The sequence below is a fragment of the Siphateles boraxobius genome, unplaced genomic scaffold (assembly GCF_051911475.1).
Source record: "Siphateles boraxobius isolate OS27281-9 unplaced genomic scaffold, OSU_SipBor_1 35, whole genome shotgun sequence".
NCBI classification, from domain to species: Eukaryota; Metazoa; Chordata; class Actinopteri; order Cypriniformes; family Leuciscidae; genus Siphateles; species Siphateles boraxobius.
In genome coordinates this window covers 7,162,600-7,181,296 of record NW_027508975.1, presented here as the reverse complement: position 1 = coordinate 7,181,296, position 18,697 = coordinate 7,162,600, and the positions used below count along the sequence as shown (strand labels likewise).

Below are 18,697 nucleotides of genomic sequence, written 5' to 3'. Positions count from 1 at the left end.
TTACTCGCAATTCTTTTAACACCGCCGCAAATGTCTTTGACGTAAAATTTGACCCACGATCGCTCTGTATTACTTTTGGTTAGGCATGTGCCGGTATCAAATTTTCATGGTGCGATTAATTGATTGAGCTTTTATCACGGTATACGGTATTATCACGATATTTTAATTGCACAAGAGAAACAGACGTATCTAAAAAAAACTTGCATCACAATGTGTAATTGTGATTGTCAAAACATTAATTTTATTTTTTAGTGACAACATGTTATAATGTTTACATGGTACAGTTACTGAGGCTACTGTTTGTATTATTGCTTAACACAATTTTCATGATTTCAATTAAATTCTTGGATTTAATTTCAATCTTGATTCAATATTGACTCATTTGGATAAATATTAGGTAGGCTACAGTTAATAGCCTGCATTTAATTTTTTCTCAAGAAAAAATATATCTCACATAATGCTGTAAACATACAGAGAGAAATTAAATATAATGCATACAATATAAATATAATAATAATATAAATATAAAAATGTAATATGCCATAATTTTCATTATAATAACAATTATATAATGACAAGTAAACATATATTAAAATATGTAATATAGTGCACATATTTAGCAAAATACTCCTCTCTATAGCTATTTTCTTATAGTCAACTAACATTAAATGGCTTTCCTGAGGTAAATGTAACGTTCTGTGACATAATTGTTCTCCTGCAGTGTTATTGACCTCTTTCCGTGGTTGAAAAACACTGATTGATCGAAAGTACGTACCTTTCGGTGGGTTGTACTGTATCTTTAATAAAAAGTAACAGATGATCTGTTTACTTGAACTGAGGCGCGCGATCTGTCACGTCACATTTACAAGCACCAAAACAGTATTTATTGTCTGAATTTCGTTATAAAACCTGAGAGCTGATATTTTTTTCATATCAAAAGTAACCTGCTCTGTCTAGTCTGTCGGTGTCAGTGTCCTCTTTGCTCCGCGATTTTTCTATGCGTGAGAAAATGGATGTGTGGCGCGAGACCGTGTGAAAGTGTCAATTGCGTGAGTCTCAAGCTGAATGCGTGAGAGTTGGCAGCCATGCGGGGGATAAATAGTCGGCAGCGTTCCTCCTTCCGCCGTGCTTCTTTTCCATGTGAGGATTGTTTACATTAGACTAGAGTGCACACTGCATTCACACAGTGCTTATACATGTGATGTGGGGATTGTTTACATCAAAGTGCGCACGTGTTTTGCGCAGCATATACGCATTGTTTTTTTAAGCGGTTGATGGAAAATAAGCTGATGCGCGTTCTAAAAATCTAAATTCGGATCTATTATTTTTCACGGTATTTCGAAGTCCCCGCGATAACAATATCGTGCATATTCATTACCGCGATTTATCGCATTACCGAATACCGGCACATGTCTACTTTTGGTAAACCAAAAATAGATATAAATTGAGACAAAGCCTTCACAACTGACCTCGTGGTTATAGTCCTTAAAGCATACGCCGCAGGATAACGTGTCGCTTGGCACATCACAGTGAAAAGATAAACACTGCCAGACTTTGACTGTGGCAAAGGACCCACACAATCAATAACCAGATGTTCAAACGGAATGCCCACGGACCGAATGGGTTGTAGCGGCGCAGGTTTAATCGAAACATTTGGTTTACCTGCAATTTGACACGCATGGCAACCTTTTACGAAACTCGCTATGTCCCTTTTTATCCGTGGCCAATAGAAATGTTGCAATACATGATTGTAGGTTTTCCTTACCCCAAAATGACCAGACGCTCTTCCGTGCGCTGCTTTTAACACCAACTACCGGTATTCCACAGGCACCACCACCTGCAACACCTGATCTACCACATCATTGTCCGCCCGAGGTGACCACCTGCGCAGCAACAAACCATTTTGGATCAGATAACCATGATTAACATTATAATCACCCGAGGCCAAAGCAAAATACTTCTCGAGATTACGATCATTCTTTTGCACCTCAATTACCTCACTAGGAGATAACGGTGCTGGTAAATCTGGTACAAACACTTTAACTGCACTAGCCTTAGATACATCAGATGGTTTTACTGTCTGAGCACGAGCCATTGCTCGGGTCACCGTGCAAGCAGTGAACACCTCTGGAAAATCGTTAAGACATATGTCCGGCTCAACTGATAACGTAGCCACTGTTTTAACCACAGGGGGCGGACATGACCTCTCCGGCCACACACAACCCCCCCCCCAAATTATTTCCGATAATCAGGTCAATATTTTCAAGTGGTAGGGTCGGACGTACAGCTATAGTCACCTCTCCATTCACAAATCCAGACTGCAACTGAATTCTATGCAATGACACCGGAAACGGTTGTAGCCCAATTCCTCGAATCAACACAAAACTCCCAATATCAGACAAACAGGAGAAAGGCAGGACCGATGGGCAAATGAAACTCTCCGAAGCTCCAGTGTCACGCAATATTTTAACTGGTACCCTATGAGCATCTCCCACAAGTGAAACAAACCCCTCGGTGATAAAAGGAGCGTAATCAGACACTGTGGTTTTAGGTTCCTCCCACAACATTTTTGAGTGCTCAGGGTCAGTTTGAGTTCCATTTAACTTAACATTCCTCAACTGTGCAGCAGGAATCACCGAGGCACAGGCAACATCTTTGATATTGCTTACTTTATTCTTATTACGGGCACTCAAGACTGGACATTCCTTTTTCCAATGACCTAATTCAAAACAATAATGGCACTTACTTTGGCCTCACTTTCCCATGTTTTATTACGAGGCGCAGGGTAAAACCTTCCCGGAGAACCCGCATTAACGCGGACAGGGCGATTTTCCCTGCGATTTTCGTAACGCAGAGAATCCCGCATATGATTTCTATGCGTCAACACATATCCATCAGCAAGGACAGCAGCCTCGGCAGCTGTCTTCACCTTATGTTCGTTTAAATATGTAGCAATCTGTTCGGACAAAATGTTCTTGAACTGTTCCAAAATAACCAACTCGCACAAATCATTAAACGAATCAATCCCCTCCGCTGTGCGCCAGCGATTATAAAAACTACTAAGCTCTCTGGCCACATCAGCATGAGTTTGTTTTTCTCATTTTCTCCAATTGCGAAAACGTTGTCTATAAGCCTCAGGAATCAATTCGTAACTTTTTAACACAGCCTCTTTTACCAATTTGTAACTCTTTCTTTCTACAAAAGACAGTGCCACAAATCCCTCTTGTGCACGCCCAAGTAATACCGTTTGTAAAAGCAAAGTCTTATCCTCATCACTCCAATTCTGGTCGGCAGCCACATTTTCAAACCAAGAGAAAAATATATCCGGATCCTGTTCGTTGAACTTTGGAAGAAACTTTATCATATTTGCTACACCCAAATTGTGAGTGGATTGTCCACCGACTTTACCTTCAGCCATCAGCTTAAGCAGAGTGCGTTCAAGCTCATGAGCCCGCTCCTGTTCATACTCCAAACGCTTCAGTTTTTCCCTTTCAAACAAACGATCTTTTTCTCTCTCAATAGACTCCATTTTCTTGCATTCTAAATCTTGTTCTACCTCAATTTTTTTGCTCAAATTCCAATCTCTTTTGATCCAATTGCATCTGCAAAAGTATCTTTTGTTGTTTATAGGTTAATTTGTTACTTTTAGCTAGGAAATTTAAAACAGACGAGTCTGTTGGAAATGTCATTGCTGGGGTAGGCTCTACCAGAGTACCCTCGGGCAACACTTGATTTTCTTTCAAACGATCACGAATAAAATCTTTCAATTTATCCTTCTTTGCTGTTTTGGGCAGTGTAAGTTCAATCTCATAAAAATCTGCAACATTCACCAATTGCTCTTTTGTTAGCGACACTAACAAACTCTCCGACGGAGCAGCAAAAAAATCCTCCAACACACTCATTGTACACACTATTCAATAATATCGTACCCTATCAACCAAACTAAGGTATAGGTTTTCCAATTATTCTTAAACAACCACAAACAAACAATTTTGTAAAATGGAAAAGCAGTCAAAGCAGCAGAGCAAACCAATCACGGAGCTCTCCCCCAAAACATTTACCCCCCACAATTCTAATCTATCTTCACACTGAGTCCAAGAATCAGGATAATTTACTCACCAATACCGACAGAGACGTACTGCCCTGACCAAAGCCAATTCAGCCGGTTCTCTACGGCGGTGCCCCGATCCAGACTCCAGTGACAACACAACCTAAATCCCAGCGCGGAAGCGCTCTAGCATGGAGATTACGATAGCTCCAGCAGATTAGTCGCCCTACTACGTGAACAGCGATCACACCCCACAAACAAAGTGGCTGCACTAAATACTCCAATCTACAACATAATGGTACCCAATTTACCTCAAATCCAAATTCAAAAACCAAACAGATCAGCGTAGATCTCCCCACAACAAACATTCGGCGATCAAAACTTTTTGGACGAGCCCCCATATGTCAAGCCCACTTGGCTCAAGGTAGAGTTGACATAGGGGAGACCACACTGAACTTAATATTTAATTAAAATGCTGGTTTATTAATGCATGATCTACAAAGAACAGTAAATGGGAAGCATAACAAAATGACAACGGGCAAGGAGCACCGACCGACGCCATCCTCTCATTGTCAAGCCGGAAAAAGCAGGAAGAGACCAAGCCAGCTGGAAGGTAATGATTTTATCCACTCCTTCATCAGTCCGCCAATTAGCATGACACGACCCACCGCAACAGCTCCACCTAAAAGTGACACAGAAAATCAACAGTAGGCAATACAGGCTTAATTGCCCACACCTGGCCAAGCCGGGCGTGACAAGTTAGTAGAATGTCTAAAGTGGACTATCGAAATAAAGTGTTACCGTCTAGCTACTATAAGTTTTTGTGTACTAATATGATGCTTTGGTTTGGAAAATGCTTTTTGCAGTGAAGAGGCTTTAAGAAGATGCACGTGCATGTGTTGTACTTCATAACGATCGTCTTCAACGCTGACAAATTATAGGATGCATTGACAGGTAGAGTTTCATTTGATTGCACCGCAATATACACTTCATTCAGTGCTCTTTTGTTCTCCGAGTTACAAAGAATCCTGTTTTTTTTTTCATGAAAGAAGCTGCTACAAACAATTCCGTGCATAAGTGAGTAAAGTGCCTGAATGATTCAAATGCACCATGAACCGATTTGGTGAAGATCTCCGGTATGAGGATAACTATTTGGACACGTTTGAATGATTCACAGAATCCACTCCATTCATTATCCACTCATGGATTATCGATATGAGCATTCTGTCTAAATAATTCTGAATAACAAAACGATTATACCATTTTGTTGGCCAATTCATAATTCACCTCTTAACAAAAATACAAATTAAAACCAAACGGCTGTTAAATGGACAGTTCACTCAAAAATGTAAATGCTGTCATCCTTTACTCAGCCGCATGTCGTTCCAAACCTGTATGACTTTCTTTCTTCTGTGGAACACAAAAAGAAGATTTGAAAAATGTTGGTAACCATTCAACCATGGATTGACTTCCATTGCATGGACCAACAACAATAACGACAGCAAAAACCAAAAGAGACATTTCTCAAATTCTCATTTGATGTTTATCTGAAGAAAGAATGTCATACAGTTGTCGAACAACATTAGGGTGAGTAAATGATGACAGAATTTTTTTTTTATAGGGTTAACTATCCCTTTAATGCTGCATTATTGCCTGTATTATGCCTAGGAAGTGACACATAAAGTGAGTGAGACATTAATGATGTGTGATTCCTCATTGTGAAGCTGTAAATTAAGGAATGTAAGCACACGGAAAAAAAGGATGGATGATTTTCCAGAAGGACTGCAAACATTAGCAGACATTCAAGCTGTATATTTCTCTTGCAAAATGAAAATAAGTATAAACGTGGACCCAAGGCTTTTTGGCCGACAAAGCTGCCTGACTTTGTCTGCCTGTCTTTCAAAACAGTCTAAATATGTACAACATTGTCAAATATGGGGTGAAACACATCCTTCACTTGTTCATTCATATGTGAAAACCACTTCTCAATTTTGAGAACCAATAAGTGAATTAAAACTGATATAGCCAATTACCACTCACCATGTAAATAGTAGTCTTTGTGGTGGCTTGTATGCTTATAGATTTCTTTTGTTCATCATTATTTACTATGTGTCATGGTTATTCTCTGACAAATTATTCTCGAACAAAAACCAACATGAATGCTTGAACATCAAATCTGAAAGCAGGACCCTCTTTATCTCGTATGACAACTCATCTTACATTTTATAGAATACACAATTTCAGAATTTTCCTCACATAGCCAATGCAAGTAGACATTTAATTTAGGATTATCCTTTATCAATCTTATGAATATGAAAATAGATCTAAAAAATAGAAATAAAATCCAAACAAACGAGCAAAACCCATGATTACTTAAATGTGCTTCCAACGGTAGACCTCAGAATCCACAAGCATAAAAATGAAAATCTGATGCAGCAGTAGATTCCAGCAAAGTCAAACAAATGTTAATGAAACCACTGCAGGAGCAGCAAGAGATCTTATTATTTGTCTCTGACTCTCAGCTGATAAGAGCCATTTGACATGCTCTCAATCTCCTGGTACAGTGGCTAAGACGCCAAGCTGTGTGTGAACGCTCTGGAGGGGGTGTGAAATCCAGCCTTAGGGTCACAGACTGTTACGCCCTCTGCAACAATGGCCATATTGATACACCCCTTCAGTTTGTGCCCACTTTGGTTTGACCCATCGCTATAGGCCTCTAATGAAACATCCCTTATCCGGTTTTCCAACAGCTAAACCTGAATCCCCACCTGGTAGAAATTGACTCCCCAATCAAAATGTAGAGGGACGCTTGGTATTCACAGCAAGAAATTTAATTAACCGGATCTGAGAGAATAATGTTAGTAATGAGAATCTGTAGTTTGCCTTGCTCAGACTGGATTTGCATGTGAGCCAAATATCAGACCGCATTAGGAAAAGAAAAATAGTTTAATCATACAATCTTCACATAACTTGTGAACCACTGTGAGGTCCGTTTTCAGTTCTCTCAGTAAGAATCACTTATAATGTAATTGTATTACTAAATTACCAAAATAATCATGCCTAATGGTTCACATTCAAAGCTGAACACCGCTGATACTAGCAGATATAGACTGTTAGAATAACAGCTGAAAGCCAACCAGATCAGACCTCTGATCATATAAATGCTTTTAGCAACATAAGGAGGATGCTATTCCAACAGCTCACCACTATTAATTTACAGTAGAATCAAATGGTGAAAATGTATCCTTTTTCTTTCTTTTTAAACACAAATAATACATCAAGTCTTCAATGGCCCATTTATCCAGAGAAGGGAATTCTCCCAAGCTTTATTTTCTTAGTGAGAGCAGGTGGGTTGAGCTAAATACTTCAGAATGTAACATATCTGTCTCCATTAATGGAGGCAGAAGCTTCCATGTCAAAGCATTCTGGGTGGGCCTAGCTTGCTTGGAGAAAAGGTAGCATCTCCACATGCCTCAGACTGCTGTTGTGTTTTTCTAAAAGTAAAAGTTCATTACTGATAGAAGAAGAAGAAAGATGGAACATGAAACAATAGTGCCTTTGAATTTCTCCTGCTCATTTTGCATGTTAATATTGGCAAAAGGCAGGCAGTCAGTCTATTTGTATTGGAGATGTACTTCTCATGGAAAATTAGTTTGAAACATCCCTAGAAAATTAAACTTTCGTAAAAAATTAAGGAAAATCAATTAAGGGAATAGTTCCACCAGAATTAAAATTCTGCCATTATTTATCCTCATGTCGCTTCAAACATATATTTTTAAAAACAATTTCATAGAATTCTGTTCTTTAAAGTCACCATAAAATGAAAACTAACAATTCTTTAAAAAATGTACGAATATTGCAGTATTTATTATAAATGATTTTTCTGTGCACATCATAATTTTTTCAAAAATTGAAAAATGCCGACACATGCCGTCGTAATTTTTATGCTGTGTTCAGATTACACAATATCAACTCGATTTTGTCACAAACTGTTTGATGTATGGTGTCGTGTTGGTACTTAAGCTACAATGGATATCAGGATACAAGTATCAATCATTTTATCATATATAGTGTGTCATAGTGGACGACAACCGACACCGTGTCTGTGACGCTTCCCAACGTCGCGACAGAAAGACTAGCATAGCCTATTTAATTTTTTTCGCTCCTCCGCGATGGGTTCCGTCACATCAGTGATGTTGACCAATAGAAGCACAGAAGCTCTTCCGTACACAGCTTTCAAACATGGTGAAACGAAAGCGAGAAGATGGTATTGGTGCTGCTAGGTGGAATTATAAAATGGAGGAAAGGTTCATAGAGCGATGGCAACAATCTTCCTGCCTTTATGATGTTTTCTAAAGGGAGTGAAAAAAGATAAAGGCTGGCAAACGATAATGGAGACGCTTCAGCAACCTGGAGAGTACTGGGATTAGCATTAAGCTAGCAAATCATTCATTATATTTTCCTTCGCCATTTCAGTAGCTGTTGTTTGTTTCACGTTTTTGTTTCGGGAAGTCAGCCACTAGTTCTACTTTATCGATGATATCATGCACTTCGTTAAAGACGGCAAACGATGATGGGTGGGGAAGCAATGTGTAGTCTGACATGTTTCTTTTGTCCATGACAAGAATTTAGGAGACAAAATTACATAATCTGACACAATGACTATCATAACAGACAAAAAATGTCTTCTCTGATGATGTGTTTACTGCGCAACGGCAGGTCAACCTGTGAAAACCTCACATGAGATAGCAGCAATAGCAAACCACAATGATCCAAAGACCCAATTAATTCCCGAAGGATAAAATCGGTCACGCCCTACATTTTACTCTTGCTCAAGAGGCCGTTTCACTTGGATATGTGACAATAGGGAAGGAAAGACAATCGCAACTTGTGTCTTATGCCGACTTTAAATGAATGAATAAATTTAATGCTCCAAATTGACTAAAAAAGGCACCATACAAGTTAATCAAAGAAGTAATAATATCTGATTTATGACTTCATTCTGTTAAGTCAAAACTTATTACTAATTACTCATGGCTCACAAAACCACAGCTACTGATATCTGACTTCAACCCACTGTTTTCCGGTCACGATTAAGAAAGTCATACAGGTTTGAAACGACACAATGGTGATTAAACAATGACAGAATTTTTATTTTCAGGAGAGCCATGCCTTTAAAATATTTATAGCAGAACAAAACAGATATATGTGACTTAATAGAGTTTCAAAAGTAGTAAGAAACTACACCTTGAAAGAAGACACTACACCTGTCTTGAGACAGTATGGATCTCATGTGTGTAAAGATTTGATCAACGAAGCGATGTTCAATTCAAGGGTGAACTTTTGCTAACCTTGGGCAAAAAGCATATACCTCACTCTACATTCTCTCTTTTCTTATTTGCAAACCATGTCCTCAAAATAACAGAAGCATAGAAGCACATAATCTGTTCTAGCCTCTGTGCATCTGATCATGTCGAGGCCATCTAATCGCATTTAAGATCTACAGAGAGAACAGAGAAGCTGGACCTTTCATCCTACACCAAAGTCAACAATATGGGATTCTTGGAAGCATTGCTGACATTCTTAAAGACAGAAAAAAAGACAAACCTCTCTTTCCCAAACTTTACAGGGAATGGATAAAAAGGCGCAAGTTCTTGCTTGACAGTATGTTGATGAAATAATAAATTGTAACCACATTGGCCCTCTCTTTCTCTTCGTAGACACGGGCGGGGGCGGCTGGTGGTTGTGGCGAGAAGTCTGCGCTGTAAGTGGGCGTCAGAGAGATTTATGGTCAACTTGGTCTAGGGCCCTCTGCAGACAGGGCATCCGTCCATGCGGTTTATACCACACTGAATGCCTTCAGTCAGCTGGAGTCAGACATAGGGAGGGGGATCAGATAAATCCACGGCAAATGACTGAGGTTAATTAATAACTCCCCTCAACGAGAAGTTGTTTACATGGATGGATCCCCTTCTTTTGAACTGGCCAGCCATTTATGTTGCTATGTCCTCTGCCCAGCACTGGTTATCTCATCCCATCAAAATGTAATGTTTATCTGGTCAATGAAATCAATAGTTAAAATTTTAGAAAAGAATATTTTTGACCTTTTAAGCAACAACAATAAAAAAAAAAATACCATTGACGAGAAAAAATAACACTTGCAATATATTAACAATGCACTGAATAATAATGTTTTACAATAAGAAAAATCAATAAAGAATTAGATTTTTTCAAATAATCCAATCAAAATCAAGCGACTTGCTTGAGTTGAAGCAGAAGAGTGAACGAACACCGGTAAACTGATGCGCTTTGCTACCCTGTTAATTAACTTAACCAAACACATTGTAACGGTGTGGTGTGGGTTGAAGGCTCAAAGTCAAAAGGCTCCAAATACAAACGATTTACTAAAATAACTCACAGGTACAAATAGGCAGGCAGAATGACGGGCAGGACAACTCGCACGTTGAATACAACTAAATACAATTAACATTAACAAGAACCGACGAAGACCGACTGAACAGAAGCAAACTAAATACAAGCACAAATCAAACATAACAATGTGAAAACAGGTGACACGGATGATGATGACAATGATGACAATGAACGGGCTGATAAGTGAGGGAGTGAGTTCAGGTGTGGAGACAAGGAGGATTCTGGGGAGTGTAGTGCAGACCAAGACAGACAGGTGCAGGTGAAGACTGTGATACACATACTATATTAGTTACAGCAGTGTTTCTCAACCCTGCTCCTGAAGGACCACCAACACTGCACGTTTTCTTTGTCTCCCTAATCAAACACACCTGATTCAACTCATCAGCTCATTATCTCATGGATATATGTGATAATGAGCTGATGATTTGAATCAGGTGTGTTTGATTAGGAAGACAAAGAAAACGTGCAGTGCTGGGGGTCCTTCAGGAGCAGGGTTGAGAAACACTGAGTTACAGTATGCAATATAAGCTTAATATTACAGCTTACACATGCACAAAATGAGGCAAATACATAAGTCATATTTTCATAACAACACACTAAAACACTATTTCAGGAGCTCATATTTTCACAACAGAAACATTTAAACAGTTTTAACTTGTATTTTTTGTAACGTTTTAAATTAATATAAAAATGTTTGAATTTATTGAATTTTGGTTTTATTTAACATGGTTGTCAGGATAAAGCATGGCCAGATTATTGATTGCCAGATTATTCTGTCAGGATAAACAGAGGACCCAAGAGCGAATGCCGGTAATAACAGTTTTTAAAAAAAGAAGTGAACAAAGAAAATCAGCCGGCAGGATGGCGCTGAACTGGTATCTCAATAGCTTGGTATAATAAAACAGATAGCGGTGATACCCAGGCTGGGTAGCAGTGGTCAGCGGAGATAACTCAGCCTGCTGCTCTACAACAACTACTCTGGGTCTGAGTAGTAGTAGTAGTAGTAATATCTGAAGACCACAGGATGGCTGGGCAGAACAAAATATAAGCAGACGAGACATGACAAGTCAAGGCAATAATTCCGATGAGGCAGAAAGAGTAGACTGAGACTGCAGAACATACAGGAAAGAGCCTTAAAAAGTAACAATAATCTGGCAATGAAACAGAGAGAATGGTGACAAGAAGTAGCAGACAAAATCAGGTTAAGAGAAAACAGGTGTGGTGACAATCAGCGCAAGTGCTGATTGCGATGAGGATCAGCTGAGAGTGAGTGTGTGCGTGCAAGCACGTGTGTAAGTGTGCCTGCATGAGAAAGAGAGAGATGAACTCGGGTTCATGACAAATGCTAAAGTGTTATTTTCGTTGACTTATTAGATGATGCACATGATGTGGAAGAAAAAATAGATATTGTGGAAATAAATTAAATATTTGTTCCCTCAGCTTATTAAGGGAAAAAATGTACAGTACAATGTGATCTTTTTCACCCACGTCATATGCAGAGCTCTGTACATTATGACCATCAAACACATGCAAAATAGTGAAGTATTATCTGATCCTTCAGAAGCTAATGGATTAACCCAAAACCTCCACAAACCAGCATTCCAGAAAACTCGATTCTACACTGTCTCAGAGCATAGCAAACACTTAAGGTCTCTGGAGTCACGTTAGTAAAACAAAAAGAGGAACACTGAAATCAATAGAAAGAGACTATGGGAGAGGAAGGGAAAATTTCAGTATAAGGATTGCCAAAAAAGAATCAGAATTACTTGGCTCAGGCTTTTGTGGTGAGAATGGCAAGAGTTCAAACTCAAATTCAGAGCCCACAATGGCTGGCCTTAAAGGTTCTCTCATTAGCGTTCTCTGAACGGGAGCAGCAGGGTCATAGTAATGTTCCAAAGTGTGTGCATGAGAGGCCCTTAAAAAATATAGTTTCCTTCTAGGGGTGTAACGATATGTTGTTATGTCAAGGTATCACGATATAAAAATGCGACGATATGTATTGTTGATATAAACAATATAATTCACGATATGGAGTTAGTTTTATCCAAGGCTCAGTTTACTGTGTTTATAAGGTATAATTCACCCAAAAATGTAAATTCTTCTGTCATCATGTACTCACCCTCATGTCATTTCAAACCTCTAAGATTTTCGTTTAACTTTCAAACACAAATGAAGAAATTTTATTTTATGAAACCTGAGAGATTTCTGTCCCTCCATTTAAAGTCCATTCCTCTAAAACTTAAAAGATTCAAAAAATGTCATGATTGCAATGTAAAAATAATCAATTGAGTGGTCTAATCCAAATCGAAAAGTCTTATGAAGAGACTAGATGGTTTTATATGAACAGATTTACTAAGATGCACATACTGTAGTAAACACAGACTTTTAAACAACATGAGTGTGAGTACATGCAGAAGTGTGTGAATTAGTGAATTAATAGCGTGAGAGGCGGGACATAGCAAGCACCGGGAGAGTCTGTGGTTATGTGGCATCTAAATAAACTTGTCCATTTAAAAAAAATCTGACTGAATCAACCTGATTATTACTTTCAGCAGTACTTTTAACCAAAGCAACTTACATTGCATTCAAGATATACATTTGTTAATATATTAATTCCCTGGGACCTTTAAGCTTTGTGTTGCTAGCACCATGCTCTACTGTCTGAGCTATAGGAATTGTCTGTTTCACTAACAAAAATTATATTATAAGGTTTGGATCAAGTAAAAATAACTTACTTAAAGTAGAACTCCGGGCAATTTTTAAGTTAATCTTGATCGTTATACCTTTGTGAATACTGTCTATAGAAAAATAACCGAACCGGATTGGTGATTGCAACACGGAGCTTTTCCCGCAAATGCTCAGAGCTCCCCCTCAGCTAAAACAGCAGTTATGGGGGCATATACATAAAGAGTGTCTTTGTGCCTCTTAACAGACACAAAATGCAATTAAATGTCTGTCCAACATGAACAGGGCCCTTACATGTGAACAAGATGCGTTTAGCAACTTAGCCATTGTTTAAATTCACCTGAATAGTGTTTTAGACGACTAGCTGTAGTCTCGCGCTGAAGTCCCGTGGGAACTCAGTTGTAGCCAAAGGTAAATAGCAGTGTGCAGGTGAAGAAGAAATGGTTCGCATTTGTGCCGTACAAGGATGACTACACAGACACAACACATCGCCCAAATGGAAGGATAAATAAAGTTTACATTACCTCCACAGTAGTTGCACACGTCTTCTTCCATGGAATTGCTTTTTTCTTGTGTCTGTGTAGTCATCCTTGTCAAAGTGTTTGCTGCAAATGCGATAATCTTTAGCGCGTAGTACTTGTATGGGAGTTTGCGCATCAAGTTGAAGTACAACTAGCCACAACTGCAGAATCTCAAGCTCATGGAAAGGAAGACAATGAAAATAAGTTCTTTTATTTTCGCGTTCTGTTGCCATAATTCGGACCGGCACACGAACTGTCCGAAAGAACCGGTTTGTGGAAACGAACCGGACTTCCCATCACTACTATTTACCTTTGGCTACAACTGAGTTCCCATGGGACTTCAGCGCGAGACTACAGCTAGTCGTCTAAAACACTATTTAGGTGAATTTAAACAATGGTTAAGTTGCTAAATGCATCTTGTTCACATGTAAGGGCCCTGTTCATGTTGGACAGACATTTTAATTGCATTTTGTGTCTGTTAAAAGGCTTTATGTATATGCCCCCATAAGTGCCGTTTTAGCTGAGGGTGAGCTCTGGGCATTTGCGGGAACAGCTCCGTGTTGCAAGCACCAATCCGGTTCATTTTTATTTTCTATAGACAGTACTCACAAATGTATAACGATCAAGATCAACTTAAAAATTGCCCGGAGTTCTCCTTTAAAATTAAAGTGTGTTGTGCACCACTGGCGACACTAAACAGGATTGGATTGTGTGTTTAAGGGGCCAGACTGAGTTGAACATAATAACACTAGCTGAACCAATGGTGTGAGTTTGGGGCGGGGCTACCTGTTTTACTGAACAATGGCAGATGGGGAGATTTCTGCTAGTTTATTTTGTACATCTAATGGAAAAGAAATGACAGACTTCACATTTAGGGTAACAACAACTGCACACACTTCTTACAGTGAGTGGATGTGGTCACATTAGCAAAACTTGAATGAAATTTGCATGAAATAGATTCCATAAATGGGAAAAACAATGCATGAATCACTGTTTACTCAGAGGTATCGTCCAAACCAAGCAGCTTTATATTGGTAAATAAGTACAGTAACGAGTAATGAGTTCAAAGACATTTTTTATCACACTTTTGGCGAGAAATAGCGCAGACACTAGACAAGGATGGAATTTTCTAGTGCATATAAAAAACAGAAGTATATTTTGAAAATAATAGTGACTTTATATGTCAGATCTGTGAATCTATTTCCCGTAAATGCAACGCTACAACTCTCAAAATTGCAACTGTGTTTCTCAAAATTGTGTCAATGTAGCTTTATCTTTCTCCTCGACCTATTGGTCAATGTCAGGAGCGCTGATTGTTGGAGATTTTAACGTTCACATAGATAATAGATCAAACAAATGATGCGTTAGGAGTTGTGTTTACAGACTTACTGAACTCCTTTGGGGTCAAGCAAAACATCACCAGATACTCATCGTTTTAATCATACATTAGATTTAATTGTATCGCATGGAACCGATCTTACTGTTATAGGCCTAGATATTCTACCACAAAGTGATGACATCACTGATCACAACATTGTAACGTGCAAACTGTGTACTGCTGACATTTGCCATATCGTTCCGCATTATCAACCAGGTAGAACAATTATCCTAACCACAAAAGATAGATTCACAAGTTAACTGCCTGATCTGTCTCAGTGTATCAAAACACACAAATTAACTTGAATAAACGGCTGGAATCGCATGGAAAGACATTATGTCCCGCTATAAAAAGGCTCTAAAAGCTGCCAGGGCCGACTATCTCCGCCAACCCCTGCGAGGACTTCAGATGACGCCAACTTTGAAACAACATTCAAAACTGCAAAATGTGTCTCCTTTAAAGAGCTTATCAAATCTGTCTAAATTAATACATGATGTTAGCTACTGTTGTTATGATGAGACATGTCGGGTATGGTGTGTGTCTCTCTTTGTCTTTCTCACTCTGTCACTCCCACAGGTTGCACTGCCCTAATTGAACATGCCGATAGCGTTCTCCGTGGTTGGTCAGGATGGAACTGCGCGTCTTTAAAAAAAAGGAAGAAACATGGATCCGGCAGAGAGATTGGAATGTTGTTCATTGCGCTGCCTTTGAAACTGTTGTTGTTGTTTGGAAAGAGATTTAACTTGTAGTGACTTTTATAAATACTGTTATTTATTTTCCTCTCACTTTATTTGTTTGTCATTTCCTATTTCGTATGTAAAGTTTCCTGTACACGCTTTTCTTTTTAACACTCAACGTGGCTGAGTGTTTTTTGCTCGTTATTATAATTATTGTTAATGTCACTGCGCTTCAGCACGGAAGCTGTAGGGGTTGGGCTGCCATTTTTTCTTTGTTGTGAATATTACGTTTTCTCTTGTTTTTTGGCTAGTAAGGGAGTCAGTTTAGTATATATGTACTTTGTTTAAACGTTTTTCTTTGATAGGATAATAATTTTTCTCAAAAAAAAAAGTTGACTCAATTTTGTTTGTTATTTTGGCTTTGACCCAACTCTGAAATTAATTTGCTTCCTTTTGATGTCTTGTGCTAATCGTATGCATTTGAACAACTTGTTTCAAAACAATAAAAAGAAAGAAACAAGAAGTCCAGGTGTAACGACTTAATTTTTATGTTATTCTCTTGGACCCTAGACCTGGGACGTAACACTGTACATGATTTGAATTATCTTAGAACTGTACATTTTTCACATGGACATTGCATGGGCACAGTCATTTCTGATAACAGATTTCTCAAAATTGAAATGTAGAAACATGGAATTTCTATAAAGCTACTTTTGAAACAATCGTGAAAAGCGCTATACAAATTAATGTAAATTGAATTGAACTATATTTCTTATTTTATACAATATTTCCCATATCCTTGTTTTATTTTTTATGGAAACTGATGAAAACAGGCGTCCATAGAGAACAGAAAAAAATCGATTAAAAACATTACATTTAGAGTCTTCATTTCAGTCATTGTGGTAGCTGTTGCAAATTGTTTTTTGACAAACCACTCAGAACACAATACATCAGATGAATAAAAATTACTGTAAAGGAAAAACTGGCTGTGTGTTCTTGGACACAGGTTTATAGTTGAAATTGAGTTGGCTTTAAGAATTCATTGGAAGCTTGACCTGGACAGAAAGCCATGAAGGAATTATTGTTAAATCATGAACAAAATAAAGCCTTTAAACAACAGCAAGTAGTTTTGAAGGGATGAAAAAGGTTTCCAGCAACAATGTATACTACATTTTCTCTGGTGTACCGCAGAAGAACACAGGAGAGGTTAACAGTAACACAATGCTAATGTTAAACAGAGCATTTGACGCTTAAGGGTAATATATTAACCTCAGTGACACGGGGCACGTGGTTCAGCCTGTCCAAACCCCAGAGGGATCAACTTTGCTGAATCAAGGCTAAGGAGCGCTCCAGACCCCCACTCCCCGCACGCTCCATCAAAGGGGGCTGCCTCTGCTGCTTCTCCCTCCCCCTGATGATTCAGAAAGTACATCCCAATAAATCACATTCTCTGATCTCCCTGCCAGGAATTCCAGTGAAGATTGCGTTTGTCACACCATTGAGATCCGTGAAATACGGAAACACCGGCCCCGCTTCCCAAAAATCCAGGGAATGCCATCAGAATCCATTCGTGTCTGAAAAGCGCGGTGAACTACGTTCTGAGATATTTTTGATCATTCAACAATTGTAAATAATCGACCTCTAACTGTGTCCACATGTTTTGGTCTGGTCGGCCACACACATACACACACACAAACGCACACACACACACAAGCAGACACAGACAAATTCTCAGAGCCACCAGTCACTGTTTTATGCAAATGAGAGGCCGGATTGCATTAAAGAATTTTCTGTTAGAACGGTGTCGTGTTAGCGGCCCCTATGTTAATAACTAATGATCGCTGCAACGGAAGTGAATCAATCAAAACTAACTTTGGCTGGACAATAACTTTATTCTAGAGCTAAACAATCAGCTAAATCAAAACAATCTCTGTTACTTTAATTTCCTATTATCACAGTAAAGCTGCTTTGAAGCAGTCCATATTGTTAAAAGCGATATATAAAGTGACTTGACAAACAGAGGTGTGCTTTGCCAGAGACGTTCACATATGCATAGACATGGAACGTTGGTGTGTAAGTGGGAAATTCTTATGAGGATAATATTTAAATAAATACAAAAATTGAACTTTAAGACTATTATGAATTTAAAGCTATAGTTAACTCAAAAATGTAATGTTTTATCATTTAGTAAACCTGAATTACTTTCTTTATTCTTTCTTTATTTTCTCATTGACTAATTTTGGACTTCACTGACTTTCATTGGACAAAAACTACTGAAAATTTCTTACAAATATATTTTCATACAGGTTTAGAATGACATGAGGGTGAGTAAATGATGGGGATTTTCCTTTTTAGGTGAACTATTCCTTTATGCATTATGAAGATGATTGACAGAAAATGGTAATTCTCAAAAACCTGTCACATCCTTGTTGCATGTCCATAAAAGGAGGAGGAGAGGGAGAGGAGGAGATCTTTCTAGTCATAAGAAAAACTGAAGTAGTAAATAATTCCAAATGTGTGTGCCTGCTGTGTGCTTCTGGGATAAGAGCCTGTGTTCTCTGTAATATTAAAGGAGACACTGATGGCACTCGAACAACAGGAATTTGTGAGGTAAAGGAGTGGAAAACAATCGGAACGGCTGATCAAAAGCACAAAGAATGACATTTGGCATCTTAATTTATACTAAAGGGTTTTGGTTTCAGACTCGAACCTTTAAAGTGGTATGGCAGTGTATTAGTCTTTCGCACCATGGAAGAAATAATAGCCAACCAGCCAGAGAACAAACCATATGATGGTGAAGAGAGTTATATAGAGAATCTTGCATTGTGGCTGAAATCACCAGGTCACATTAGGTGAAAATGTATGACCTATACATGTTTTATGATTGCAGAACCAAGTTCGAATTTGGCTTGTTACATTTTCATATACCCTCCGAGGTCTTCTCATTGTTTAATTT

General features: G+C 38.6%; 1 protein-coding gene across 1 annotated transcript in view; it reads right to left on the bottom strand.

The window, feature by feature from the left end:
• Positions 1-18,697, bottom strand: part of col8a2 (collagen, type VIII, alpha 2) — a 127,101-nt gene that overhangs the window by 80,242 nt on the left and 28,162 nt on the right. The gene's annotated exons all lie outside the window — the stretch shown is intronic.